The 26,273-nt window shown below is 44.4% G+C and overlaps 10 non-coding genes across 10 annotated transcripts; all 10 read left to right on the top strand.

Moving 5' to 3' along the window:
* The first annotated feature begins 1,503 nt into the window (after window positions 1-1,503).
* TRNAD-GUC (transfer RNA aspartic acid (anticodon GUC)) lies at window positions 1,504-1,575 on the top strand. The gene has a single exon. It is a non-coding gene; the product is annotated as a tRNA-Asp (tRNA).
* Window positions 1,576-3,892: 2,317 nt separating this feature from the next.
* On the top strand, window positions 3,893-3,964 carry TRNAD-GUC (transfer RNA aspartic acid (anticodon GUC)). Its single transcript has one exon. It is a non-coding gene; the product is annotated as a tRNA-Asp (tRNA).
* Window positions 3,965-4,856: 892 nt separating this feature from the next.
* Window positions 4,857-4,928, top strand: TRNAD-GUC (transfer RNA aspartic acid (anticodon GUC)). Its single transcript has one exon. It is a non-coding gene; the product is annotated as a tRNA-Asp (tRNA).
* A 1,844-nt stretch (window positions 4,929-6,772) lies between these two features.
* On the top strand, window positions 6,773-6,844 carry TRNAD-GUC (transfer RNA aspartic acid (anticodon GUC)). Its single transcript has one exon. It is a non-coding gene; the product is annotated as a tRNA-Asp (tRNA).
* Window positions 6,845-7,736: 892 nt separating this feature from the next.
* Window positions 7,737-7,808, top strand: TRNAD-GUC (transfer RNA aspartic acid (anticodon GUC)). The gene has a single exon. It is a non-coding gene; the product is annotated as a tRNA-Asp (tRNA).
* A 2,799-nt stretch (window positions 7,809-10,607) lies between these two features.
* TRNAD-GUC (transfer RNA aspartic acid (anticodon GUC)) lies at window positions 10,608-10,679 on the top strand. The gene has a single exon. It is a non-coding gene; the product is annotated as a tRNA-Asp (tRNA).
* A 2,795-nt stretch (window positions 10,680-13,474) lies between these two features.
* TRNAD-GUC (transfer RNA aspartic acid (anticodon GUC)) lies at window positions 13,475-13,546 on the top strand. Its single transcript has one exon. It is a non-coding gene; the product is annotated as a tRNA-Asp (tRNA).
* A 1,367-nt stretch (window positions 13,547-14,913) lies between these two features.
* Window positions 14,914-14,985, top strand: TRNAD-GUC (transfer RNA aspartic acid (anticodon GUC)). Its single transcript has one exon. It is a non-coding gene; the product is annotated as a tRNA-Asp (tRNA).
* Window positions 14,986-15,903: 918 nt separating this feature from the next.
* Window positions 15,904-15,975, top strand: TRNAD-AUC (transfer RNA aspartic acid (anticodon AUC)). The gene has a single exon. It is a non-coding gene; the product is annotated as a tRNA-Asp (tRNA).
* A 3,755-nt stretch (window positions 15,976-19,730) lies between these two features.
* TRNAD-AUC (transfer RNA aspartic acid (anticodon AUC)) lies at window positions 19,731-19,802 on the top strand. The gene has a single exon. It is a non-coding gene; the product is annotated as a tRNA-Asp (tRNA).
* Window positions 19,803-26,273: the final 6,471 nt, after the last annotated feature.

Here is a 26,273-nt window from a genome sequence, read left to right as displayed (position 1 = left end):
GTAAATGGGCAAAATTCTATCGGTCCCAAGAGTAAATGGGTCTGCCCGAATACTGCTATGCTTTCATTAGCTTCTTCCTCGTTAGTATAGTGGTGAGTATTCCTGCCTGTCACGCGGGAGACCGGGGTTCGATTCCCCGACGGGGAGTGCTTTTCTCGTTTTCTACGAAGCTATTTCCCAAGACTGTCGCCATCTTTGACAAAGTCCATCTCAAGAAGAAGTGCTTCCTGCTAAATGCTAAGAAGCATGCCACTTTGCTATCCTCTTGCCTATGTACTATTTACAACACCAGGTTATGTTTTTCTGCATTTCACCTCCAAACAGCGCTTTGTCCCCAGGAATCACTGCAGCTTTACCTTTGGGGAAAAGGAAAAAGTCTGATTTGTCAGACTTGAGATTTCTTTAGCTGGACTTTGCAGTTAGATGACTCAAGATATCATCTGTGGAAGCTATTTTTCTTTTGGCAGAACATCTGCGTATGTGTAAATGGGCAAAATTCTATCGGTCCCAAGAGTAAATGGGTCTGCCCGAATACTGCCATGCTTTCATCAGCTTCTTCCTCGTTAGTATAGTGGCGAGTAGTCACGCGGGAGACCGGGGTTCGATTCCCCGACGGGGAGTGCTTTTCTCGTTTTCTACGAAGCTATTTCCCAAGACTGTCGCCATCTTTGACAAAGTCCATCTCAAGAAGAAGTGCTTCCTGCTAAATGCTAAGAAGCATGCCACTTTGCTATCCTCTTGCCTATGTACTGTTTACAACACCAGGTTATGTTTTTCTGCATTTCACCTCCAAACAGCGCTTTGTCCCCAGGAATCACTGCAGCTTTACCTTTGGGGAAAGAGAAAAAGTCTGATTTGTCAGACTTGAGATTTCTTTAGCTGGACTTTGCAGTTAGATGACTCAAGATATCATCTGTGGAAGCTATTTTTCTTTTGGCAGAACATATGCGTATGTGTAAATGGGCAAAATTCTATCGGTCCCAAGAGTAAATGGGTCTGCCCGAATACTGCCATGCTTTCATCAGCTTCTTCCTCGTTAGTATAGTGGCGAGTAGTCACGCGGGAGACCGGGGTTCGATTCCCCGACGGGGAGTGCTTTTCTCGTTTTCTACGAAGCTATTTCCCAAGACTGTCGCCATCTTTGACAAAGTCCATCTCAAGAAGAAGTGCTTCCTGCTAAATGCTAAGAAGCATGCCACTTTGCTATCCTCTTGCCTATGTACTGTTTACAACACCAGGTTATGTTTTTCTGCATTTCACCTCCAAACAGCGCTTTGTCCCCAGGAATCACTGCAGCTTTACCTTTGGGGAAAGAGAAAAAGTCTGATTTGTCAGACTTGAGATTTCTTTAGCTGGACTTTGCAGTTAGATGACTCAAGATATCATCTGTGGAAGCTATTTTTCTTTTGGCAGAACATCTGCGTATGTGTAAATGGGCAAAATTCTATCGGTCCCAAGAGTAAATGGATCTGCCCAAATACTGCCATGCTTTCATCAGCTACTTCCTCGTTAGTATAGTGGTGAGTATCCCCGCCTGTCACGCGGGAGACCGGGGTTCGATTCCCCGACGGGGAGTGCTTTTCTCGTTTTCTACGAAGCTATTTCCCAAGACTGTCGCCATCTTTGACAAAGTCCATCTCAAGAAGAAGTGCTTCCTGCTAAATGCTAAGAAGCATGCCACTTTGCTATCCTCTTGCCTATGTATTTACAACACCAGGTTATGTTTTTCTGCATTTCACCTCCAAACAGCGCTTTGTCCCCAGGAATCACTGCAGCTTTACCTTTGGGGAAAAGGAAAAAGTCTGATTTGTCAGACTTGAGATTTCTTTAGCTGGACTTTGCAGTTAGATGACTCAAGATATCATCTGTGGAAGCTATTTTTCTTTTGGCAGAACATCTGCGTATGTGTAAATGGGCAAAATTCTATCGGTCCCAAGAGTAAATGGGTCTGCCCGAATACTGCTATGCTTTCATTAGCTTCTTCCTCGTTAGTATAGTGGTGAGTATTCCTGCCTGTCACGCGGGAGACCGGGGTTCGATTCCCCGACGGGGAGTGCTTTTCTCGTTTTCTACGAAGCTATTTCCCAAGACTGTCGCCATCTTTGACAAAGTCCATCTCAAGAAGAAGTGCTTCCTGCTAAATGCTAAGAAGCATGCCACTTTGCTATCCTCTTGCCTATGTACTATTTACAACACCAGGTTATGTTTTTCTGCATTTCACCTCCAAACAGCGCTTTGTCCCCAGGAATCACTGCAGCTTTACCTTTGGGGAAAAGGAAAAAGTCTGATTTGTCAGACTTGAGATTTCTTTAGCTGGACTTTGCAGTTAGATGACTCAAGATATCATCTGTGGAAGCTATTTTTCTTTTGGCAGAACATCTGCGTATGTGTAAATGGGCAAAATTCTATCGGTCCCAAGAGTAAATGGGTCTGCCCGAATACTGCCATGCTTTCATCAGCTTCTTCCTCGTTAGTATAGTGGCGAGTAGTCACGCGGGAGACCGGGGTTCGATTCCCCGACGGGGAGTGCTTTTCTCGTTTTCTACGAAGCTATTTCCCAAGACTGTCGCCATCTTTGACAAAGTCCATCTCAAGAAGAAGTGCTTCCTGCTAAATGCTAAGAAGCATGCCACTTTGCTATCCTCTTGCCTATGTACTGTTTACAACACCAGGTTATGTTTTTCTGCATTTCACCTCCAAACAGCGCTTTGTCCCCAGGAATCACTGCAGCTTTACCTTTGGGGAAAGAGAAAAAGTCTGATTTGTCAGACTTGAGATTTCTTTAGCTGGACTTTGCAGTTAGATGACTCAAGATATCATCTGTGGAAGCTATTTTTCTTTTGGCAGAACATATGCGTATGTGTAAATGGGCAAAATTCTATCGGTCCCAAGAGTAAATGGGTCTGCCCGAATACTGCCATGCTTTCATCAGCTTCTTCCTCGTTAGTATAGTGGCGAGTAGTCACGCGGGAGACCGGGGTTCGATTCCCCGACGGGGAGTGCTTTTCTCGTTTTCTACGAAGCTATTTCCCAAGACTGTCGCCATCTTTGACAAAGTCCATCTCAAGAAGAAGTGCTTCCTGCTAAATGCTAAGAAGCATGCCACTTTGCTATCCTCTTGCCTATGTACTGTTTACAACACCAGGTTATGTTTTTCTGCATTTCACCTCCAAACAGCGCTTTGTCCCCAGGAATCACTGCAGCTTTACCTTTGGGGAAAGAGAAAAAGTCTGATTTGTCAGACTTGAGATTTCTTTAGCTGGACTTTGCAGTTAGATGACTCAAGATAGCATCTGTGGAAGCTATTTTTCTTTTGGCAGAACATCTGCGTATGTGTAAATGGGCAAAATTCTATCGGTCCCAAGAGTAAATGGATCTGCCCAAATACTGCCATGCTTTCATCAGCTACTTCCTCGTTAGTATAGTGGTGAGTATCCCCGCCTGTCACGCGGGAGACCGGGGTTCGATTCCCCGACGGGAGTGCTTTTCTCGTTTTCTACGAAGCTATTTCCCAAGACTGTCGCCATCTTTGACAAAGTCCATCTCAAGAAGAAGTGCTTCCTGCTAAATGCTAAGAAGCATGCCACTTTGCTATCCTCTTGCCTATGTACTATTTACAACACCAGGTTATGTTTTTCTGCATTTCACCTCCAAACAGCGCTTTGTCCCCAGGGAATCACTGCAGCTTTACCTTTGGGGAAAAGGAAAAAGTCTGATTTGTCAGACTTGAGATTTCTTTAGCTGGACTTTGCAGTTAGATGACTCAAGATATCATCTGTGGAAGCTATTTTTCTTTTGGCAGAACATCTGCGTATGTGTAAATGGGCAAAATTCTATCGGTCCCAAGAGTAAATGGGTCTGCCCGAATACTGCCATGCTTTCATCAGCTTCTTCCTCGTTAGTATAGTGGTGAGTATCCCCGCCTGTCACGCGGGAGACCGGGGTTCGATTCCCCGACGGGGAGTGCTTTTCTCGTTTTCTACGAAGCTATTTCCCAAGACTGTCGCCATCTTTGACAAAGTCCATCTCAAGAAGAAGTGCTTCCTGCTAAATGCTAAGAAGCATGCCACTTTGCTATCCTCTTGCCTATGTACTGTTTACAACACCAGGTTATGTTTTTCTGCATTTCACCTCCAAACAGCGCTTTGTCCCCAGGAATCACTGCAGCTTTACCTTTGGGGAAAGAGAAAAAGTCTGATTTGTCAGACTTGAGATTTCTTTAGCTGGACTTTGCAGTTAGATGACTCAAGATATCATCTGTGGAAGCTATTTTTCTTTTGGCAGAACATCTGCGTATGTGTAAATGGGCAAAATTCTATCGGTCCCAAGAGTAAATGGATCTGCCCAAATACTGCCATGCTTTCATCAGCTACTTCCTCGTTAGTATAGTGGTGAGTATCCCCGCCTGTCACGCGGGAGACCGGGGTTTGATTCCCCGACGGGGAGTGCTTTTCTCGTTTTCTACGAAGCTATTTCCCAAGACTGTCGCCATCTTTGACAAAGTCCATCTCAAGAAGAAGTGCTTCCTGCTAAATGCTAAGAAGCATGCCACTTTGCTATCCTCTTGCCTATGTACTGTTTACAACACCAGGTTATGTTTTTCTGCATTTCACCTCCAAACAGCGCTTTGTCCCCAGGAATCACTGCAGCTTTACCTTTGGGGAAAGAGAAAAAGTCTGATTTGTCAGACTTGAGATTTCTTTAGCTGGACTTTGCAGTTAGATGACTCAAGATATCATCTGTGGAAGCTATTTTTCTTTTGGCAGAACATCTGCGTATGTGTAAATGGGCAAAATTCTATCGGTCCCAAGAGTAAATGGATCTGCCCAAATACTGCCATGCTTTCATCAGCTACTTCCTCGTTAGTATAGTGGTGAGTATCCCCGCCTGTCACGCGGGAGACCGGGGTTCGATTCCCCGACGGGGAGTGCTTTTCTCGTTTTCTACGAAGCTATTTCCCAAGACTGTCGCCATCTTTGACAAAGTCCATCTCAAGAAGAAGTGCTTCCTGCTAAATGCTAAGAAGCATGCCACTTTGCTATCCTCTTGCCTATGTATTTACAACACCAGGTTATGTTTTTCTGCATTTCACCTCCAAACAGCGCTTTGTCCCCAGGAATCACTGCAGCTTTACCTTTGGGGAAAAGGAAAAAGTCTGATTTGTCAGACTTGAGATTTCTTTAGCTGGACTTTGCAGTTAGATGACTCAAGATATCATCTGTGGAAGCTATTTTTCTTTTGGCAGAACATCTGCGTATGTGTAAATGGGCAAAATTCTATCGGTCCCAAGAGTAAATGGGTCTGCCCGAATACTGCTATGCTTTCATTAGCTTCTTCCTCGTTAGTATAGTGGTGAGTATTCCTGCCTGTCACGCGGGAGACCGGGGTTCGATTCCCCGACGGGGAGTGCTTTTCTCGTTTTCTACGAAGCTATTTCCCAAGACTGTCGCCATCTTTGACAAAGTCCATCTCAAGAAGAAGTGCTTCCTGCTAAATGCTAAGAAGCATGCCACTTTGCTATCCTCTTGCCTATGTACTATTTACAACACCAGGTTATGTTTTTCTGCATTTCACCTCCAAACAGCGCTTTGTCCCCAGGAATCACTGCAGCTTTACCTTTGGGGAAAAGGAAAAAGTCTGATTTGTCAGACTTGAGATTTCTTTAGCTGGACTTTGCAGTTAGATGACTCAAGATATCATCTGTGGAAGCTATTTTTCTTTTGGCAGAACATCTGCGTATGTGTAAATGGGCAAAATTCTATCGGTCCCAAGAGTAAATGGGTCTGCCCGAATACTGCCATGCTTTCATCAGCTTCTTCCTCGTTAGTATAGTGGCGAGTAGTCACGCGGGAGACCGGGGTTCGATTCCCCGACGGGGAGTGCTTTTCTCGTTTTCTACGAAGCTATTTCCCAAGACTGTCGCCATCTTTGACAAAGTCCATCTCAAGAAGAAGTGCTTCCTGCTAAATGCTAAGAAGCATGCCACTTTGCTATCCTCTTGCCTATGTACTGTTTACAACACCAGGTTATGTTTTTCTGCATTTCACCTCCAAACAGCGCTTTGTCCCCAGGAATCACTGCAGCTTTACCTTTGGGGAAAGAGAAAAAGTCTGATTTGTCAGACTTGAGATTTCTTTAGCTGGACTTTGCAGTTAGATGACTCAAGATATCATCTGTGGAAGCTATTTTTCTTTTGGCAGAACATATGCGTATGTGTAAATGGGCAAAATTCTATCGGTCCCAAGAGTAAATGGGTCTGCCCGAATACTGCCATGCTTTCATCAGCTACTTCCTCGTTAGTATAGTGGTGAGTATCCCCGCCTGTCACGCGGGAGACCGGGGTTCGATTCCCCGACGGGAGTGCTTTTCTCGTTTTCTACGAAGCTATTTCCCAAGACTGTCGCCATCTTTGACAAAGTCCATCTCAAGAAGAAGTGCTTCCTGCTAAATGCTAAGAAGCATGCCACTTTGCTATCCTCTTGCCTATGTACTATTTACAACACCAGGTTATGTTTTTCTGCATTTCACCTCCAAACAGCGCTTTGTCCCCAGGGAATCACTGCAGCTTTACCTTTGGGGAAAAGGAAAAAGTCTGATTTGTCAGACTTGAGATTTCTTTAGCTGGACTTTGCAGTTAGATGACTCAAGATATCATCTGTGGAAGCTATTTTTCTTTTGGCAGAACATCTGCGTATGTGTAAATGGGCAAAATTCTATCGGTCCCAAGAGTAAATGGGTCTGCCCGAATACTGCCATGCTTTCATCAGCTTCTTCCTCGTTAGTATAGTGGTGAGTATCCCCGCCTGTCACGCGGGAGACCGGGGTTCGATTCCCCGACGGGGAGTGCTTTTCTCGTTTTCTACGAAGCTATTTCCCAAGACTGTCGCCATCTTTGACAAAGTCCATCTCAAGAAGAAGTGCTTCCTGCTAAATGCTAAGAAGCATGCCACTTTGCTATCCTCTTGCCTATGTACTGTTTACAACACCAGGTTATGTTTTTCTGCATTTCACCTCCAAACAGCGCTTTGTCCCCAGGAATCACTGCAGCTTTACCTTTGGGGAAAGAGAAAAAGTCTGATTTGTCAGACTTGAGATTTCTTTAGCTGGACTTTGCAGTTAGATGACTCAAGATATCATCTGTGGAAGCTATTTTTCTTTTGGCAGAACATCTGCGTATGTGTAAATGGGCAAAATTCTATCGGTCCCAAGAGTAAATGGATCTGCCCAAATACTGCCATGCTTTCATCAGCTACTTCCTCGTTAGTATAGTGGTGAGTATCCCCGCCTGTCACGCGGGAGACCGGGGTTTGATTCCCCGACGGGGAGTGCTTTTCTCGTTTTCTACGAAGCTATTTCCCAAGACTGTCGCCATCTTTGACAAAGTCCATCTCAAGAAGAAGTGCTTCCTGCTAAATGCTAAGAAGCATGCCACTTTGCTATCCTCTTGCCTATGTACTGTTTACAACACCAGGTTATGTTTTTCTGCATTTCACCTCCAAACAGCGCTTTGTCCCCAGGAATCACTGCAGCTTTACCTTTGGGGAAAGAGAAAAAGTCTGATTTGTCAGACTTGAGATTTCTTTAGCTGGACTTTGCAGTTAGATGACTCAAGATATCATCTGTGGAAGCTATTTTTCTTTTGGCAGAACATCTGCGTATGTGTAAATGGGCAAAATTCTATCGGTCCCAAGAGTAAATGGATCTGCCCAAATACTGCCATCCTTTCATAAGCTACTTCCTCGTTAGTATAGTGGTGAGTATCCCCGCCTGTCACGCGGGAGACCGGGGTTCGATTCCCCGACGGGGAGTGCTTTTCTCGTTTTCTACGAAGCTATTTCCCAAGACTGTCGCCATCTTTGACAAAGTCCATCTCAAGAAGAAGTGCTTCCTGATAAATGCTAAGAAGCATGCCACTTTGCTATCCTCTTGCCTATGTATTTACAACACCAGGTTATGTTTTTCTGCATTTCACCTCCAAACAGCGCTTTGTCCCCAGGAATCACTGCAGCTTTACCTTTGGGGAAAAGGAAAAAGTCTGATTTGTCAGACTTGAGATTTCTTTAGCTGGACTTTGCAGTTAGATGACTCAAGATATCATCTGTGGAAGCTATTTTTCTTTTGGCAGAACATCTGCGTATGTGTAAATGGGCAAAATTCTATCAGTCCCAAGAGTAAATGGGTCTGCCCGAATACTGCTATGCTTTCATTAGCTTCTTCCTCGTTAGTATAGTGGTGAGTATTCCTGCCTGTCACGCGGGAGACCGGGGTTCGATTCCCCGACGGGGAGTGCTTTTCTCGTTTTCTACGAAGCTATTTCCCAAGACTGTCGCCATCTTTGACAAAGTCCATCTCAAGAAGAAGTGCTTCCTGCTAAATGCTAAGAAGCATGCCACTTTGCTATCCTCTTGCCTATGTACTATTTACAACACCAGGTTATGTTTTTCTGCATTTCACCTCCAAACAGCGCTTTGTCCCCAGGAATCACTGCAGCTTTACCTTTGGGGAAAAGGAAAAAGTCTGATTTGTCAGACTTGAGATTTCTTTAGCTGGACTTTGCAGTTAGATGACTCAAGATATCATCTGTGGAAGCTATTTTTCTTTTGGCAGAACATCTGCGTATGTGTAAATGGGCAAAATTCTATCGGTCCCAAGAGTAAATGGGTCTGCCCGAATACTGCCATGCTTTCATCAGCTTCTTCCTCGTTAGTATAGTGGCGAGTAGTCACGCGGGAGACCGGGGTTCGATTCCCCGACGGGGAGTGCTTTTCTCGTTTTCTACGAAGCTATTTCCCAAGACTGTCGCCATCTTTGACAAAGTCCATCTCAAGAAGAAGTGCTTCCTGCTAAATGCTAAGAAGCATGCCACTTTGCTATCCTCTTGCCTATGTACTGTTTACAACACCAGGTTATGTTTTTCTGCATTTCACCTCCAAACAGCGCTTTGTCCCCAGGAATCACTGCAGCTTTACCTTTGGGGAAAGAGAAAAAGTCTGATTTGTCAGACTTGAGATTTCTTTAGCTGGACTTTGCAGTTAGATGACTCAAGATATCATCTGTGGAAGCTATTTTTCTTTTGGCAGAACATCTGCGTATGTGTAAATGGGCAAAATTCTATCGGTCCCAAGAGTAAATGGGTCTGCCCGAATACTGCCATGCTTTCATCAGCTTCTTCCTCGTTAGTATAGTGGCGAGTAGTCACGCGGGAGACCGGGGTTTGATTCCCCGACGGGGAGTGCTTTTCTCGTTTTCTACGAAGCTATTTCCCAAGACTGTCGCCATCTTTGACAAAGTCCATCTCAAGAAGAAGTGCTTCCTGCTAAATGCTAAGAAGCATGCCACTTTGCTATCCTCTTGCCTATGTACTGTTTACAACACCAGGTTATGTTTTTCTGCATTTCACCTCCAAACAGCGCTTTGTCCCCAGGAATCACTGCAGCTTTACCTTTGGGGAAAGAGAAAAAGTCTGATTTGTCAGACTTGAGATTTCTTTAGCTGGACTTTGCAGTTAGATTACTCAAGATATCATCTGTGGAAGCTATTTTTCTTTTGGCAGAACATCTGCGTATGTGTAAATGGGCAAAATTCTATCGGTCCCAAGAGTAAATGGTTCTGCCCAAATACTGCCATGTTTTCATCAGCTTCTTCCTCGTTAGTAAAGTGGTGAGTATCCCCGCCTGTCACGCGGGAGATCAGGGCTCGATTCCCCGACGGGGAGTGCTTTTCTCGTTTTCTACGAAGCTATTTCCCAAGACTGTCGCCATCTTTGACAAAGTCCATCTCAAGAAGAAGTGCTTCCTGCTAAATGCTAAGAAGCATGCCACTTTGCTATCCTCTTGCCTATGTACTGTTTACAACACCAGGTTATGTTTTTCTGCATTTCACCTCCAAACAGCGCTTTGTCCCCAGGAATCACTGCAGCTTTACCTTTGGGGAAAGAGAAAAAGTCTGATTTGTCAGACTTGAGATTTCTTTAGCTGGACTTTGCAGTTAGATGACTCAAGATATCATCTGTGGAAGCTATTTTTCTTTTGGCAGAACATCTGCGTATGTGTAAATGGGCAAAATTCTATCGGTCCCAAGAGTAAATGGATCTGCCCAAATACTGCCATGCTTTCATCAGCTACTTCCTCGTTAGTATAGTGGTGAGTATCCCCGCCTGTCACGCGGGAGACCGGGGTTTGATTCCCCGACGGGGAGTGCTTTTCTCGTTTTCTACGAAGCTATTTCCCAAGACTGTCGCCATCTTTGACAAAGTCCATCTCAAGAAGAAGTGCTTCCTGCTAAATGCTAAGAAGCATGCCACTTTGCTATCCTCTTGCCTATGTACTGTTTACAACACCAGGTTATGTTTTTCTGCATTTCACCTCCAAACAGCGCTTTGTCCCCAGGAATCACTGCAGCTTTACCTTTGGGGAAAGAGAAAAAGTCTGATTTGTCAGACTTGAGATTTCTTTAGCTGGACTTTGCAGTTAGATGACTCAAGATATCATCTGTGGAAGCTATTTTTCTTTTGGCAGAACATCTGCGTATGTGTAAATGGGCAAAATTCTATCGGTCCCAAGAGTAAATGGATCTGCCCAAATACTGCCATCCTTTCATAAGCTACTTCCTCGTTAGTATAGTGGTGAGTATCCCCGCCTGTCACGCGGGAGACCGGGGTTCGATTCCCCGACGGGGAGTGCTTTTCTCGTTTTCTACGAAGCTATTTCCCAAGACTGTCGCCATCTTTGACAAAGTCCATCTCAAGAAGAAGTGCTTCCTGCTAAATGCTAAGAAGCATGCCACTTTGCTATCCTCTTGCCTATGTACTATTTACAACACCAGGTTATGTTTTTCTGCATTTCACCTCCAAACAGCGCTTTGTCCCCAGGAATCACTGCAGCTTTACCTTTGGGGAAAAGGAAAAAGTCTGATTTGTCAGACTTGAGATTTCTTTAGCTGGACTTTGCAGTTAGATGACTCAAGATATCATCTGTGGAAGCTATTTTTCTTTTGGCAGAACATCTGCGTATGTGTAAATGGGCAAAATTCTATCGGTCCCAAGAGTAAATGGGTCTGCCCGAATACTGCCATGCTTTCATCAGCTTCTTCCTCGTTAGTATAGTGGCGAGTAGTCACGCGGGAGACCGGGGTTCGATTCCCCGACGGGGAGTGCTTTTCTCGTTTTCTACGAAGCTATTTCCCAAGACTGTCGCCATCTTTGACAAAGTCCATCTCAAGAAGAAGTGCTTCCTGCTAAATGCTAAGAAGCATGCCACTTTGCTATCCTCTTGCCTATGTACTGTTTACAACACCAGGTTATGTTTTTCTGCATTTCACCTCCAAACAGCGCTTTGTCCCCAGGAATCACTGCAGCTTTACCTTTGGGGAAAGAGAAAAAGTCTGATTTGTCAGACTTGAGATTTCTTTAGCTGGACTTTGCAGTTAGATGACTCAAGATATCATCTGTGGAAGCTATTTTTCTTTTGGCAGAACATCTGCGTATGTGTAAATGGGCAAAATTCTATCGGTCCCAAGAGTAAATGGGTCTGCCCGAATACTGCCATGCTTTCATCAGCTTCTTCCTCGTTAGTATAGTGGCGAGTAGTCACGCGGGAGACCGGGGTTCGATTCCCCAACGGGGAGTGCTTTTCTCGTTTTCTACGAAGCTATTTCCCAAGACTGTCGCCATCTTTGACAAAGTCCATCTCAAGAAGAAGTGCTTCCTGCTAAATGCTAAGAAGCATGCCACTTTGCTATCCTCTTGCCTATGTACTGTTTACAACACCAGGTTATGTTTTTCTGCATTTCACCTCCAAACAGCGCTTTGTCCCCAGGAATCACTGCAGCTTTACCTTTGGGGAAAGAGAAAAAGTCTGATTTGTCAGACTTGAGATTTCTTTAGCTGGACTTTGCAGTTAGATGACTCAAGATATCATCTGTGGAAGCTATTTTTCTTTTGGCAGAACATCTGCGTATGTGTAAATGGGCAAAATTCTATCGGTCCCAAGAGTAAATGGGTCTGCCCGAATACTGCCATGCTTTCATCAGCTTCTTCCTCGTTAGTATAGTGGCGAGTAGTCACGCGGGAGACCGGGGTTTGATTCCCCGACGGGGAGTGCTTTTCTCGTTTTCTACGAAGCTATTTCCCAAGACTGTCGCCATCTTTGACAAAGTCCATCTCAAGAAGAAGTGCTTCCTGCTAAATGCTAAGAAGCATGCCACTTTGCTATCCTCTTGCCTATGTACTGTTTACAACACCAGGTTATGTTTTTCTGCATTTCACCTCCAAACAGCGCTTTGTCCCCAGGAATCACTGCAGCTTTACCTTTGGGGAAAGAGAAAAAGTCTGATTTGTCAGACTTGAGATTTCTTTAGCTGGACTTTGCAGTTAGATTACTCAAGATATCATCTGTGGAAGCTATTTTTCTTTTGGCAGAACATCTGCGTATGTGTAAATGGGCAAAATTCTATCGGTCCCAAGAGTAAATGGTTCTGCCCAAATACTGCCATGTTTTCATCAGCTTCTTCCTCGTTAGTAAAGTGGTGAGTATCCCCGCCTGTCACGCGGGAGATCAGGGCTCGATTCCCCGACGGGGAGTGCTTTTCTCGTTTTCTACGAAGCTATTTCCCAAGACTGTCGCCATCTTTGACAAAGTCCATCTCAAGAAGAAGTGCTTCCTGCTAAATGCTAAGAAGCATGCCACTTTGCTATCCTCTTGCCTATGTACTGTTTACAACACCAGGTTATGTTTTTCTGCATTTCACCTCCAAACAGCGCTTTGTCCCCAGGAATCACTGCAGCTTTACCTTTGGGGAAAGAGAAAAAGTCTAATTTGTCAGACTTGAGATTTCTTTAGCTGGACTTTGCAGTTAGATGACTCAAGATATCATCTGTGGAAGCTATTTTTCTTTTGGCAGAACATCTGCGTATGTGTAAATGGGCAAAATTCTATCGGTCCCAAGAGTAAATGGGTCTGCCCGAATACTGCCATGTTTTCATCAGTTTCTTCTACGTTAGTATAGTGGTGAGTATCCCTGCCTGTCACGCGGGAGACTCCCATTTACTCATGGGACCGATAGAGTGCTTTTCTCGTTTTCTACAAAGCTATTTCCCAAGACTGTCGCCATCTTTGACAAAGTCCATCTCAAGAAGAAGTGCTTCCTGCTAAATGCTAAGAAGCATGCCACTTTGCTATCCTCTTGCCTATGTACTGTTTACAACACCAGGTTATGTTTTTCTGCATTTCACCTCCAAACAGCGCTTTGTCCCCAGGAATCACTGCAGCTTTACCTTTGGGGAAAGAGAAAAAGTCTGATTTGTCAGACTTGAGATTTCTTTAGCTGGACTTTGCAGTTAGATGACTCAAGATATCATCTGTGGAAGCTATTTTTCTTTTGGCAGAACATCTGCGTATGTGTAAATGGGCAAAATTCTATCAGTCCCAAGAGTAAATGGGTCTGCCCGAATACTGCCATGCTTTCATCAGCTTCTTCCTCGTTAGTATAGTGGTGAGTATCCCCGCCTGTCACGCGGGAGACCGGGGTTCGATTCCCCGACGGGGAGTGCTTTTCTCGTTTTCTACTAAGCTATTTCCCAAGACTGTCGCCATCTTTGACAAAGTCCATCTCAAGAAGAAGTGCTTCCTGCTAAATGCTAAGAAGCATGCCACTTTGCTATCCTCTTGCCTATGTACTGTTTACAACACCAGGTTATGTTTTTCTGCATTTCACCTCCAAACAGCGCTTTGTCCCCAGGAATCACTGCAGCTTTACCTTTGGGGAAAGAGAAAAAGTCTGATTTGTCAGACTTGAGATTTCTTTAGCTGGACTTTGCAGTTAGATGACTCAAGATATCATCTGTGGAAGCTATTTTTCTTTTGGCAGAACATCTGCGTATGTGTAAATGGGCAAAATTCTATCGGTCCCAAGAGTAAATGGGTCTGCCCGAATACTGCCATGCTTTCATCAGCTTCTTCCTCGTTAGTATAGTGGCGAGTAGTCACGCGGGAGACCGGGGTTCGATTCCCCGACGGGGAGTGCTTTTCTCGTTTTCTACGAAGCTATTTCCCAAGACTGTCGCCATCTTTGACAAAGTCCATCTCAAGAAGAAGTGCTTCCTGCTAAATGCTAAGAAGCATGCCACTTTGCTATCCTCTTGCCTATGTACTGTTTACAACACCAGGTTATGTTTTTCTGCATTTCACCTCCAAACAGCGCTTTGTCCCCAGGAATCACTGCAGCTTTACCTTTGGGGAAAGAGAAAAAGTCTGATTTGTCAGACTTGAGATTTCTTTAGCTGGACTTTGCAGTTAGATGACTCAAGATATCATCTGTGGAAGCTATTTTTCTTTTGGCAGAACATCTGCGTATGTGTAAATGGGCAAAATTCTATCGGTCCCAAGAGTAAATGGATCTGCCCAAATACTGCCATCCTTTCATCAGCTACTTCTTCGTTAGTATAGTGGTGAGTATCCCCGCCTGTCACGCGGGAGACTCCCATTTACTCATGGGACCGATAGAGTGCTTTTCTCGTTTTCTACAAAGCTATTTCCCAAGACTGTCGCCATCTTTGACAAAGTCCATCTCAAGAAGAAGTGCTTCCTGCTAAATGCTAAGAAGCATGCCACTTTGCTATCCTCTTGCCTATGTACTGTTTACAACACCAGGTTATGTTTTTCTGCATTTCACCTCCAAACAGCGCTTTGTCCCCAGGAATCACTGCAGCTTTACCTTTGGGGAAAGAGAAAAAGTCTGATTTGTCAGACTTGAGATTTCTTTAGCTGGACTTTGCAGTTAGATGACTCAAGATATCATCTGTGGAAGCTATTTTTCTTTTGGCAGAACATCTGCGTATGTGTAAATGGGCAAAATTCTATCAGTCCCAAGAGTAAATGGGTCTGCCCGAATACTGCCATGCTTTCATCAGCTTCTTCCTCGTTAGTATAGTGGTGAGTATCCCCGCCTGTCACGCGGGAGACCGGGGTTCGATTCCCCGACGGGGAGTGCTTTTCTCGTTTTCTACGAAGCTATTTCCCAAGACTGTCACCATCTTCGACAAAGTCCATCTCAAGAAGAAGTGCTTCCTGCTAAATGCTAAGAAGAAGTGCTTCCTGCTAAATGCTAAGAAGCATGCAAGTTTGCTATCCTCTTGCCTATGTACTGTTTACAACACCAGGTTATGTTTTTCTGCATTTCACCTCCAAACAGCGCTTTGTCCCCAGGAATCACTGCAGCTTTACCTTTGGGGAAAGAGAAAAAGTCTGATTTGTCAGACTTGAGATTTCTTTAGCTGGACTTTGCAGTTAGATGACTCAAGATATCATCTGTGGAAGCTATTTTTCTTTTGGCAGAACATCTGCGTATGTGTAAATGGGCAAAATTCTATCGGTCCCAAGAGTAAATGGATCTGCCCAAATACTGCCATCCTTTCATCTGCTACTTCTTCGTTAGTATAGTGGTGAGTATCCCCGCCTGTCACGCGGGAGACCGGGGTTCGATTCCCCGACGGGGAGTGCTTTTCTCGTTTTCTACGAAGCTATTTCCCAAGACTGTCGCCATCTTTGACAAAGTCCATCTCAAGAAGAAGTGCTTCCTGCTAAATGCTAAGAAGCATGCCACTTTGCTATCCTCTTGCCTATGTACTATTTACAACACCAGGTTATGTTTTTCTGCATTTCACCTCCAAACAGCGCTTTGTCCCCAGGAATTACTGCAGCTTTACCTTTGGGGAAAAGGAAAAAGTCTGATTTGTCAGACTTGAGATTTCTTTAGCTGGACTTTGCAGTTAGATGACTCAAGATATCATCTGTGGAAGCTATTTTTCTTTTGGCAGAACATCTGCGTATGTGTAAATGGGCAAAATTCTATCGGTCCCAAGAGTAAATGGGTCTGCCCGAATTCTGCCATGCTTCATCAGCTTCTTCCTCGTTAGTATAGTGGTGAGTATTCCCGCCTATCACGCGGGAGACCGGGGTTCGATTCCCCGACGGGGAGTGCTTTTTTCGTTTTCTACGAAGCTATTTCCCAAGACTGTCGCCATCTTTGACAAAGTCCATCTCAAGAAGAAGTGCTTCCTGCTAAATGCTAAGAAGCATGCCACTTTGCTATCCTCTTGCCTATGTACTATTTACAACACCAGGTTATGTTTTTCTGCATTTCACCTCCAAACAGCGCTTTGTCCCCAGGAATCACTGCAGCTTTACCTTTGGGGAAAAGGAAAAAGTCTGATTTGTCAGACTTGAGATTTCTTTAGCTGGACTTTGCAGTTAGATGACTCAAGATATCATCTGTGGAAGCTATTTTTCTTTTGGCAGAACATCTGCGTATGTGTAAATGGGCAAAATTCTATCAGTCCCAAGAGTAAATGGGTCTGCCCGAATACTGCTATGCTTTCATTAGCTTCTTCCTCGTTAGTATAGTGGTGAGTATTCCTGCCTGTCACGCGGGAGACCGGGGTTCGATTCCCCGACGGGGAGTGCTTTTCTCGTTTTCTACGAAGCTATTTCCCAAGACTGTCGCCATCTTTGACAAAGTCCATCTCAAGAAGAAGTGCTTCCTGCTAAATGCTAAGAAGCATGCCACTTTGCTATCCTCTTGCCTATGTACTATTTACAACACCAGGTTATGTTTTTCTGCATTTCACCTCCAAACAGCGCTTTGTCCCCAGGAATCACTGCAGCTTTACCTTTGGGGAAAAGGAAAAAGTCTGATTTGTCAGACTTGAGATTTCTTTAGCTGGACTTTGCAGTTAGATGACTCAAGATATCATCTGTGGAAGCTATTTTTCTTTTGGCAGAACATCTGCGTATGTGTAAATGGGCAAAATTCTATCGGTCCCAAGAGTAAATGGGTCTGCCCGAATACTGCCATGCTTTCATCAGCTTCTTCCTCGTTAGTATAGTGGCGAGTAGTCACGCGGGAGACCGGGGTTCGATTCCCCGACGGGGAGTGCTTTTCTCGTTTTCTACGAAGCTATTTCCCAAGACTGTCGCCATCTTTGACAAAGTCCATCTCAAGAAGAAGTGCTTCCTGCTAAATGCTAAGAAGCATGCCACTTTGCTATCCTCTTGCCTATGTACTGTTTACAACACCAGGTTATGTTTTTCTGCATTTCACCTCCAAACAGCGCTTTGTCCCCAGGAATCACTGCAGCTTTACCTTTGGGGAAAGAGAAAAAGTCTGATTTGTCAGACTTGAGATTTCTTTAGCTGGACTTTGCAGTTAGATGACTCAAGATATCATCTGTGGAAGCTATTTTTCTTTTGGCAGAACATCTGCGTATGTGTAAATGGGCAAAATTCTATCGGTCCCAAGAGTAAATGGGTCTGCCCGAATACTGCTATGCTTTCATCAGCTTCTTCCTCGTTAGTATAGTGGCGAGTAGTCACGCGGGAGACCGGGGTTCGATTCCCCAACGGGGAGTGCTTTTCTCGTTTTCTACGAAGCTATTTCCCAAGACTGTCGCCATCTTTGACAAAGTCCATCTCAAGAAGAAGTGCTTCCTGCTAAATGCTAAGAAGCATGCCACTTTGCTATCCTCTTGCCTATGTACTGTTTACAACACCAGGTTATGTTTTTCTGCATTTCACCTCCAAACAGCGCTTTGTCCCCAGGAATCACTGCAGCTTTACCTTTGGGGAAAGAGAAAAAGTCTGATTTGTCAGACTTGAGATTTCTTTAGCTGGACTTTGCAGTTAGATGACTCAAGATATCATCTGTGGAAGCTATTTTTCTTTTGGCAGAACATCTGCGTATGTGTAAATGGGCAAAATTCTATCGGTCCCAAGAGTAAATGGGTCTGCCCGAATACTGCCATGCTTTCATCAGCTTCTTCCTCGTTAGTATAGTGGCGAGTAGTCACGCGGGAGACCGGGGTTTGATTCCCCGACGGGGAGTGCTTTTCTCGTTTTCTACGAAGCTATTTCCCAAGACTGTCGCCATCTTTGACAAAGTCCATCTCAAGAAGAAGTGCTTCCTGCTAAATGCTAAGAAGCATGCCACTTTGCTATCCTCTTGCCTATGTACTGTTTACAACACCAGGTTATGTTTTTCTGCATTTCACCTCCAAACAGCGCTTTGTCCCCAGGAATCACTGCAGCTTTACCTTTGGGGAAAGAGAAAAAGTCTGATTTGTCAGACTTGAGATTTCTTTAGCTGGACTTTGCAGTTAGATTACTCAAGATATCATCTGTGGAAGCTATTTTTCTTTTGGCAGAACATCTGCGTATGTGTAAATGGGCAAAATTCTATCGGTCCCAAGAGTAAATGGTTCTGCCCAAATACTGCCATGTTTTCATCAGCTTCTTCCTCGTTAGTAAAGTGGTGAGTATCCCCGCCTGTCACGTGGGAGATCAGGGCTCGATTCCCCGACGGGGAGTGCTTTTCTCGTTTTCTACGAAGCTATTTCCCAAGACTGTCGCCATCTTTGACAAAGTCCATCTCAAGAAGAAGTGCTTCCTGCTAAATGCTAAGAAGCATGCCACTTTGCTATCCTCTTGCCTATGTACTGTTTACAACACCAGGTTATGTTTTTCTGCATTTCACCTCCAAACAGCGCTTTGTCCCCAGGAATCACTGCAGCTTTACCTTTGGGGAAAGAGAAAAAGTCTAATTTGTCAGACTTGAGATTTCTTTAGCTGGACTTTGCAGTTAGATGACTCAAGATATCATCTGTGGAAGCTATTTTTCTTTTGGCAGAACATCTGCGTATGTGTAAATGGGCAAAATTCTATCGGTCCCAAGAGTAAATGGGTCCGCCCGAATACTGCCATGTTTTCATCAGTTTCTTCTACGTTAGTATAGTGGTGAGTATCCCTGCCTGTCACGCGGGAGACTCCCATTTACTCATGGGACCGATAGAGTGCTTTTCTCGTTTTCTACAAAGCTATTTCCCAAGACTGTCGCCATCTTTGACAAAGTCCATCTCAAGAAGAAGTGCTTCCTGCTAAATGCTAAGAAGCATGCCACTTTGCTATCCTCTTGCCTATGTACTGTTTACAACACCAGGTTATGTTTTTCTGCATTTCACCTCCAAACAGCGCTTTGTCCCCAGGAATCACTGCAGCTTTACCTTTGGGGAAAGAGAAAAAGTCTGATTTGTCAGACTTGAGATTTCTTTAGCTGGACTTTGCAGTTAGATGACTCAAGATATCATCTGTGGAAGCTATTTTTCTTTTGGCAGAACATCTGCGTATGTGTAAATGGGCAAAATTCTATCGGTCCCAAGAGTAAATGGATCTGCCCAAATACTGCCATCCTTTCATCAGCTACTTCTTCGTTAGTATAGTGGTGAGTATCCCTGCCTGTCACGCGGGAGACCGGGGTTCGATTCCCCGACGGGGAGTGCTTTTCTCGTTTTCTACGAAGCTATTTCCCAAGACTGTCGCCATCTTTGACAAAGTCCATCTCAAGAAGAAGTGCTTCCTGCTAAATGCTAAGAAGCATGCCACTTTGCTATCCTCTTGCCTATGTATTTACAACACCAGGTTATGTTTTTCTGCATTTCACCTCCAAACAGCGCTTTGTCCCCAGGAATCACTGCAGCTTTACCTTTGGGGAAAAGGAAAAAGTCTGATTTGTCAGACTTGAGATTTCTTTAGCTGGACTTTGCAGTTAGATGACTCAAGATATCATCTGTGGAAGCTATTTTTCTTTTGGCAGAACATCTGCGTATGTGTAAATGGGCAAAATTCTATCGGTCCCAAGAGTAAATGGGTCTGCCCGAATTCTGCCATGCTTCATCAGCTTCTTCCTCGTTAGTATAGTGGTGAGTATTCCCGCCTATCACGCGGGAGACCGGGGTTCGATTCCCCGACGGGGAGTGCTTTTTTCGTTTTCTACGAAGCTATTTCCCAAGACTGTCGCCATCTTTGACAAAGTCCATCTCAAGAAGAAGTGCTTCCTGCTAAATGCTAAGAAGCATGCCACTTTGCTATCCTCTTGCCTATGTACTATTTACAACACCAGGTTATGTTTTTCTGCATTTCACCTCCAAACAGCGCTTTGTCCCCAGGAATCACTGCAGCTTTACCTTTGGGGAAAAGGAAAAAGTCTGATTTGTCAGACTTGAGATTTCTTTAGCTGGACTTTGCAGTTAGATGACTCAAGATATCATCTGTGGAAGCTATTTTTCTTTTGGCAGAACATCTGCGTATGTGTAAATGGGCAAAATTCTATCGGTCCCAAGAGTAAATGGGTCTGCCCGAATACTGCCATGCTTTCATCAGCTTCTTCCTCGTTAGTATAGTGGCGAGTAGTCACGCGGGAGACCGGGGTTCGATTCCCCGACGGGGAGTGCTTTTCTCGTTTTCTACGAAGCTATTTCCCAAGACTGTCGCCATCTTTGACAAAGTCCATCTCAAGAAGAAGTGCTTCCTGCTAAATGCTAAGAAGCATGCCACTTTGCTATCCTCTTGCCTATGTACTGTTTACAACACCAGGTTATGTTTTTCTGCATTTCACCTCCAAACAGCGCTTTGTCCCCAGGAATCACTGCAGCTTTACCTTTGGGGAAAGAGAAAAAGTCTGATTTGTCAGACTTGAGATTTCTTTAGCTGGACTTTGCAGTTAGATGACTCAAGATATCATCTGTGGAAGCTATTTTTCTTTTGGCAGAACATCTGCGTATGTGTAAATGGGCAAAATTCTATCGGTCCCAAGAGTAAATGGGTCTGCCCGAATACTGCCATGCTTTCATCAGCTTCTTCCTCGTTAGTATAGTGGTGAGTATCCCCGCCTGTCACGCGGGAGACCGGGGTTCGATTCCCCGACGTGGAGTGCTTTTCTCGTTTTCTACGAAGCTATTTGCCAAGACTGTCGCCATCTTTGACAAAGTCCATCTCAAGAAGAAGTGCTTCCTGCTAAATGCTAAGAAGCATGCCACTTTGCTATCCTCTTGCCTATGTATTTACAACACCAGGTTATGTTTTTCTGCATTTCACCTCCAAACAGCGCTTTGTCCCCAGGAATCACTGCAGCTTTACCTTTGGGGAAAAGGAAAAAGTCTGATTTGTCAGACTTGAGATTTCTTTAGCTGGACTTTGCAGTTAGATGACTCAAGATATCATCTGTGGAAGCTATTTTTCTTTTGGCAGAACATCTGCGTATGTGTAAATGGGCAAAATTCTATCGGTCCCAAGAGTAAATGGGTCTGCCCGAATACTGCCATGCTTTCATCAGCTTCTTCCTCGTTAGTATAGTGGCGAGTAGTCACGCGGGAGACCGGGGTTCGATTCCCCGACGGGGAGTGCTTTTCTCGTTTTCTACGAAGCTATTTCCCAAGACTGTCGCCATCTTTGACAAAGTCCATCTCAAGAAGAAGTGCTTCCTGCTAAATGCTAAGAAGCATGCCACTTTGCTATCCTCTTGCCTATGTACTGTTTACAACACCAGGTTATGTTTTTCTGCATTTCACCTCCAAACAGCGCTTTGTCCCCAGGAATCACTGCAGCTTTACCTTTGGGGAAAGAGAAAAAGTCTGATTTGTCAGACTTGAGATTTCTTTAGCTGGACTTTGCAGTTAGATGACTCAAGATATCATCTGTGGAAGCTATTTTTCTTTTGGCAGAACATCTGCGTATGTGTAAATGGGCAAAATTCTATCGGTCCCAAGAGTAAATGGGTCTGCCCGAATACTGCCATGCTTTCATCAGCTTCTTCCTCGTTAGTATAGTGGCGAGTAGTCACGCGGGAGACCGGGGTTCGATTCCCCGACGGGGAGTGCTTTTCTCGTTTTCTACGAAGCTATTTCCCAAGACTGTCGCCATCTTTGACAAAGTCCATCTCAAGAAGAAGTGCTTCCTGCTAAATGCTAAGAAGCATGCCACTTTGCTATCCTCTTGCCTATGTATTTACAACACCAGGTTATGTTTTTCTGCATTTCACCTCCAAACAGCGCTTTGTCCCCAGGAATCACTGCAGCTTTACCTTTGGGGAAAAGGAAAAAGTCTGATTTGTCAGACTTGAGATTTCTTTAGCTGGACTTTGCAGTTAGATGACTCAAGATATCATCTGTGGAAGCTATTTTTCTTTTGGCAGAACATCTGCGTATGTGTAAATGGGCAAAATTCTATCGGTCCCAAGAGTAAATGGGTCTGCCCGAATACTGCCATGCTTTCATCAGCTTCTTCCTCGTTAGTATAGTGGCGAGTAGTCACGCGGGAGACCGGGGTTCGATTCCCCGACGGGGAGTGCTTTTCTCGTTTTCTACGAAGCTATTTCCCAAGACTGTCGCCATCTTTGACAAAGTCCATCTCAAGAAGAAGTGCTTCCTGCTAAATGCTAAGAAGCATGCCACTTTGCTATCCTCTTGCCTATGTACTGTTTACAACACCAGGTTATGTTTTTCTGCATTTCACCTCCAAACAGCGCTTTGTCCCCAGGAATCACTGCAGCTTAACCTTTGGGGAAAGAGAAAAAGTCTGATTTGTCAGACTTGAGATTTCTTTAGCTGGACTTTGCAGTTAGATGACTCAAGATATCATCTGTGGAAGCTATTTTTCTTTTGGCAGAACATCTGCGTATGTGTAAATGGGCAAAATTCTATCGGTCCCAAGAGTAAATGGATCTGCCCAAATACTGCCATCCTTTCATCAGCTACTTCTTCGTTAGTATAGTGGTGAGTATCCCCGCCTGTCACGCGGGAGACCGGGGTTCGATTCCCCGACAGGGAGTGCTTTTCTCGTTTTCTACGAAGCTATTTCCCAAGACTGTCGCCATCTTTGACAAAGTCCATCTCAAGAAGAAGTGCTTCCTGCTAAATGCTAAGAAGCATGCCATTTGCTATCCTCTTGCCTATGTATTTACAACACCAGGTTATGTTTTTCTGCATTTCACCTCCAAACAGCGCTTTGTCCCCAGGAATCACTGCAGCTTTACCTTTGGGGAAAAGGAAAAAGTCTGATTTGTCAGACTTGAGATTTCTTTAGCTGGACTTTGCAGTTAGATGACTCAAGATATCATCTGTGGAAGCTATTTTTCTTTTGGCAGAACATCTGCGTATGTGTAAATGGGCAAAATTCTATCGGTCCCAAGAGTAAATGGATCTGCCCAAATACTGCCATCCTTTCATCAGCTACTTCTTCGTTAGTATAGTGGTGAGTATCCCCGCCTGTCACGCGGGAGACCGGGGTTCGATTCCCCGACGGGGAGTGCTTTTTTCGTTTTCTACGAAGCTATTTCCCAAGACTGTCGCCATCTTTGACAAAGTCCATCTCAAGAAGAAGTGCTTCCTGCTAAATGCTAAGAAGCATGCCACTTTGCTATCCTCTTGCCTATGTACTATTTACAACACCAGGTTATGTTTTTCTGCATTTCACCTCCAAACAGCGCTTTGTCCCCAGGAATCACTGCAGCTTTACCTTTGGGGAAAAGGAAAAAGTCTGATTTGTCAGACTTGAGATTTCTTTAGCTGGACTTTGCAGTTAGATGACTCAAGATATCATCTGTGGAAGCTATTTTTCTTTTGGCAGAACATCTGCGTATGTGTAAATGGGCAAAATTCTATCGGTCCCAAGAGTAAATGGGTCTGCCCGAATACTGCCATGCTTTCATCAGCTTCTTCCTCGTTAGTATAGTGGTGAGTATCCCCGCCTGTCACGCGGGAGACCGGCGTTCGATTCCCTGACGGGGAGTGCTTTTCTCGTTTTCTACGAAGCTATTTCCCAAGACTGTCGCCATCTTTGACAAAGTCCATCTCAAGAAGAAGTGCTTCCTGCTAAATGCTAAGAAGAAGTGCTTCCTGCTAAATGCTAAGAAGCATGCCACTTTGCTATCCTCTTGCCTATGTACTGTTTACAACACCAGGTTATGTTTTTCTGCATTTCACCTCCAAACAGCGCTTTGTCCCCAGGAATCACTGCAGCTTTACCTTTGGGGAAAGAGAAAAAGTCTGATTTGTCAGACTTGAGATTTCTTTAGCTGGACTTTGCAGTTAGATGACTCAAGATTTTTCTTTTGGCAGAACATCTGCGTATGTGTAAATGGGCAAAATTCTATCAGTCCCAAGAGTAAATGGGTCTGCCCGAATACTGCCATGCTTTCATCAGCTTCTTCCTCGTTAGTATAGTGGTGAGTATCCCCGCCTGTCAGACTTGAGATTTCTTTAGCTGGACTTTGCAGTTAGATGACTCAAGATATCATCTGTGGAAGCTATTTTTCTTTTGGCAGACCATCTGCGTATGTGTAAATGGGCAAAATTCTATCGGTCCCAAGAGTAAATGGGTCTGCCCGAATACTGCCATGTTTTCTTCAGTTTCTTCCTCGTTAGTATAGTGGTGAGTATCCCTGCCTGTCACGCGGGAGACTCCCATTTACTCTTGGGACCGATAGATTGCTTTTCTCGTTTTCTACGAAGCTATTTCCCAAGACTGTCGCCATCTTTGACAAAGTCCATCTCAAGAAGAAGTGCTTCCTGCTAAATGCTAAGAAGCATGCCACTTTGCTATCCTCTTGCCTATGTACTGTTTACAACACCAGGTTATGTTTTTCTGCATTTCACCTCCAAACAGCGCTTTGTCCCCAGGAATCACTGCAGCTTTACCTTTGGGGAAAGAGAAAAAGTCTGATTTGTCAGACTTGAGATTTCTTTAGCTGGACTTTGCAGTTAGATTACTCAAGATATCATCTGTGGAAGCTATTTTTCTTTTGGCAGAACATCTGCGTATGTGTAAATGGGCAAAATTCTATCGGTCCCAAGAGTAAATGGTTCTGCCCAAATACTGCCATGTTTTCATCAGCTTCTTCCTCGTTAGTAAAGTGGTGAGTATCCCCGCCTGTCACGCGGGAGATCAGGGCTCGATTCCCCGACGGGGAGTGCTTTTCTCGTTTTCTACGAAGCTATTTCCCAAGACTGTCGCCATCTTTGACAAAGTCCATCTCAAGAAGAAGTGCTTCCTGCTAAATGCTAAGAAGAAGTGCTTCCTGCTAAATGCTAAGAAGCATGCAAGTTTGCTATCCTCTTGCCTATGTACTGTTTACAACACCAGGTTATGTTTTTCTGCATTTCACCTCCAAACAGCGCTTTGTCCCCAGGAATCACTGCAGCTTTACCTTTGGGGAAAGAGAAAAAGTCTGATTTGTCAGACTTGAGATTTCTTTAGCTGGACTTTGCAGTTAGATGACTCAAGATATCATCTGTGGAAGCTATTTTTCTTTTGGCAGAACATCTGCGTATGTGTAAATGGGCAAAATTCTATCGGTCCCAAGAGTAAATGGATCTGCCCAAATACTGCCATCCTTTCATCTGCTACTTCTTCGTTAGTATAGTGGTGAGTATCCCCGCCTGTCACGCGGGAGACCGGGGTTCGATTCCCCGACGGGGAGTGCTTTTCTCGTTTTCTACGAAGCTATTTCCCAAGACTGTCGCCATCTTTGACAAAGTCCATCTCAAGAAGAAGTGCTTCCTGCTAAATGCTAAGAAGCATGCCACTTTGCTATCCTCTTGCCTATGTACTATTTACAACACCAGGTTATGTTTTTCTGCATTTCACCTCCAAACAGCGCTTTGTCCCCAGGAATCACTGCAGCTTTACCTTTGGGGAAAAGGAAAAAGTCTGATTTGTCAGACTTGAGATTTCTTTAGCTGGACTTTGCAGTTAGATGACTCAAGATATCATCTGTGGAAGCTATTTTTCTTTTGGCAGAACATCTGCGTATGTGTAAATGGGCAAAATTCTATCGGTCCCAAGAGTAAATGGGTCTGCCCGAATACTGCCATGCTTTCATCAGCTTCTTCCTCGTTAGTATAGTGGTGAGTATCCCCGCCTGTCACGCGGGAGACCGGCGTTCGATTCCCTGACGGGGAGTGCTTTTCTCGTTTTCTACGAAGCTATTTCCCAAGACTGTCGCCATCTTTGACAAAGTCCATCTCAAGAAGAAGTGCTCCCTGCTAAATGCTAAGAAGAAGTGCTTCCTGCTAAACGCTAAGAAGCATGCCACTTTGCTATCCTCTTGCCTATGTACTGTTTACAACACCAGGTTATGTTTTTCTGCATTTCACCTCCAAACAGCGCTTTGTCCCCAGGAATCACTGCAGCTTTACCTTTGGGGAAAGAGAAAAAGTCTGATTTGTCAGACTTGAGATTTCTTTAGCTGGACTTTGCAGTTAGATGACTCAAGATTTTTCTTTTGGCAGAACATCTGCGTATGTGTAAATGGGCAAAATTCTATCAGTCCCAAGAGTAAATGGGTCTGCCCGAATACTGCCATGCTTTCATCAGCTTCTTCCTCGTTAGTATAGTGGTGAGTATCCCCGCCTGTCAGACTTGAGATTTCTTTAGCTGGACTTTGCAGTT

Source organism: Eleutherodactylus coqui, chromosome 11, assembly GCF_035609145.1.
Source record: "Eleutherodactylus coqui strain aEleCoq1 chromosome 11, aEleCoq1.hap1, whole genome shotgun sequence".
In the NCBI taxonomy this organism is placed as follows: Eukaryota; Metazoa; Chordata; class Amphibia; order Anura; family Eleutherodactylidae; genus Eleutherodactylus; species Eleutherodactylus coqui.
Note: the sequence above shows the minus strand (reverse complement) of the source record. Positions and strands in the feature narration are given on the sequence as shown.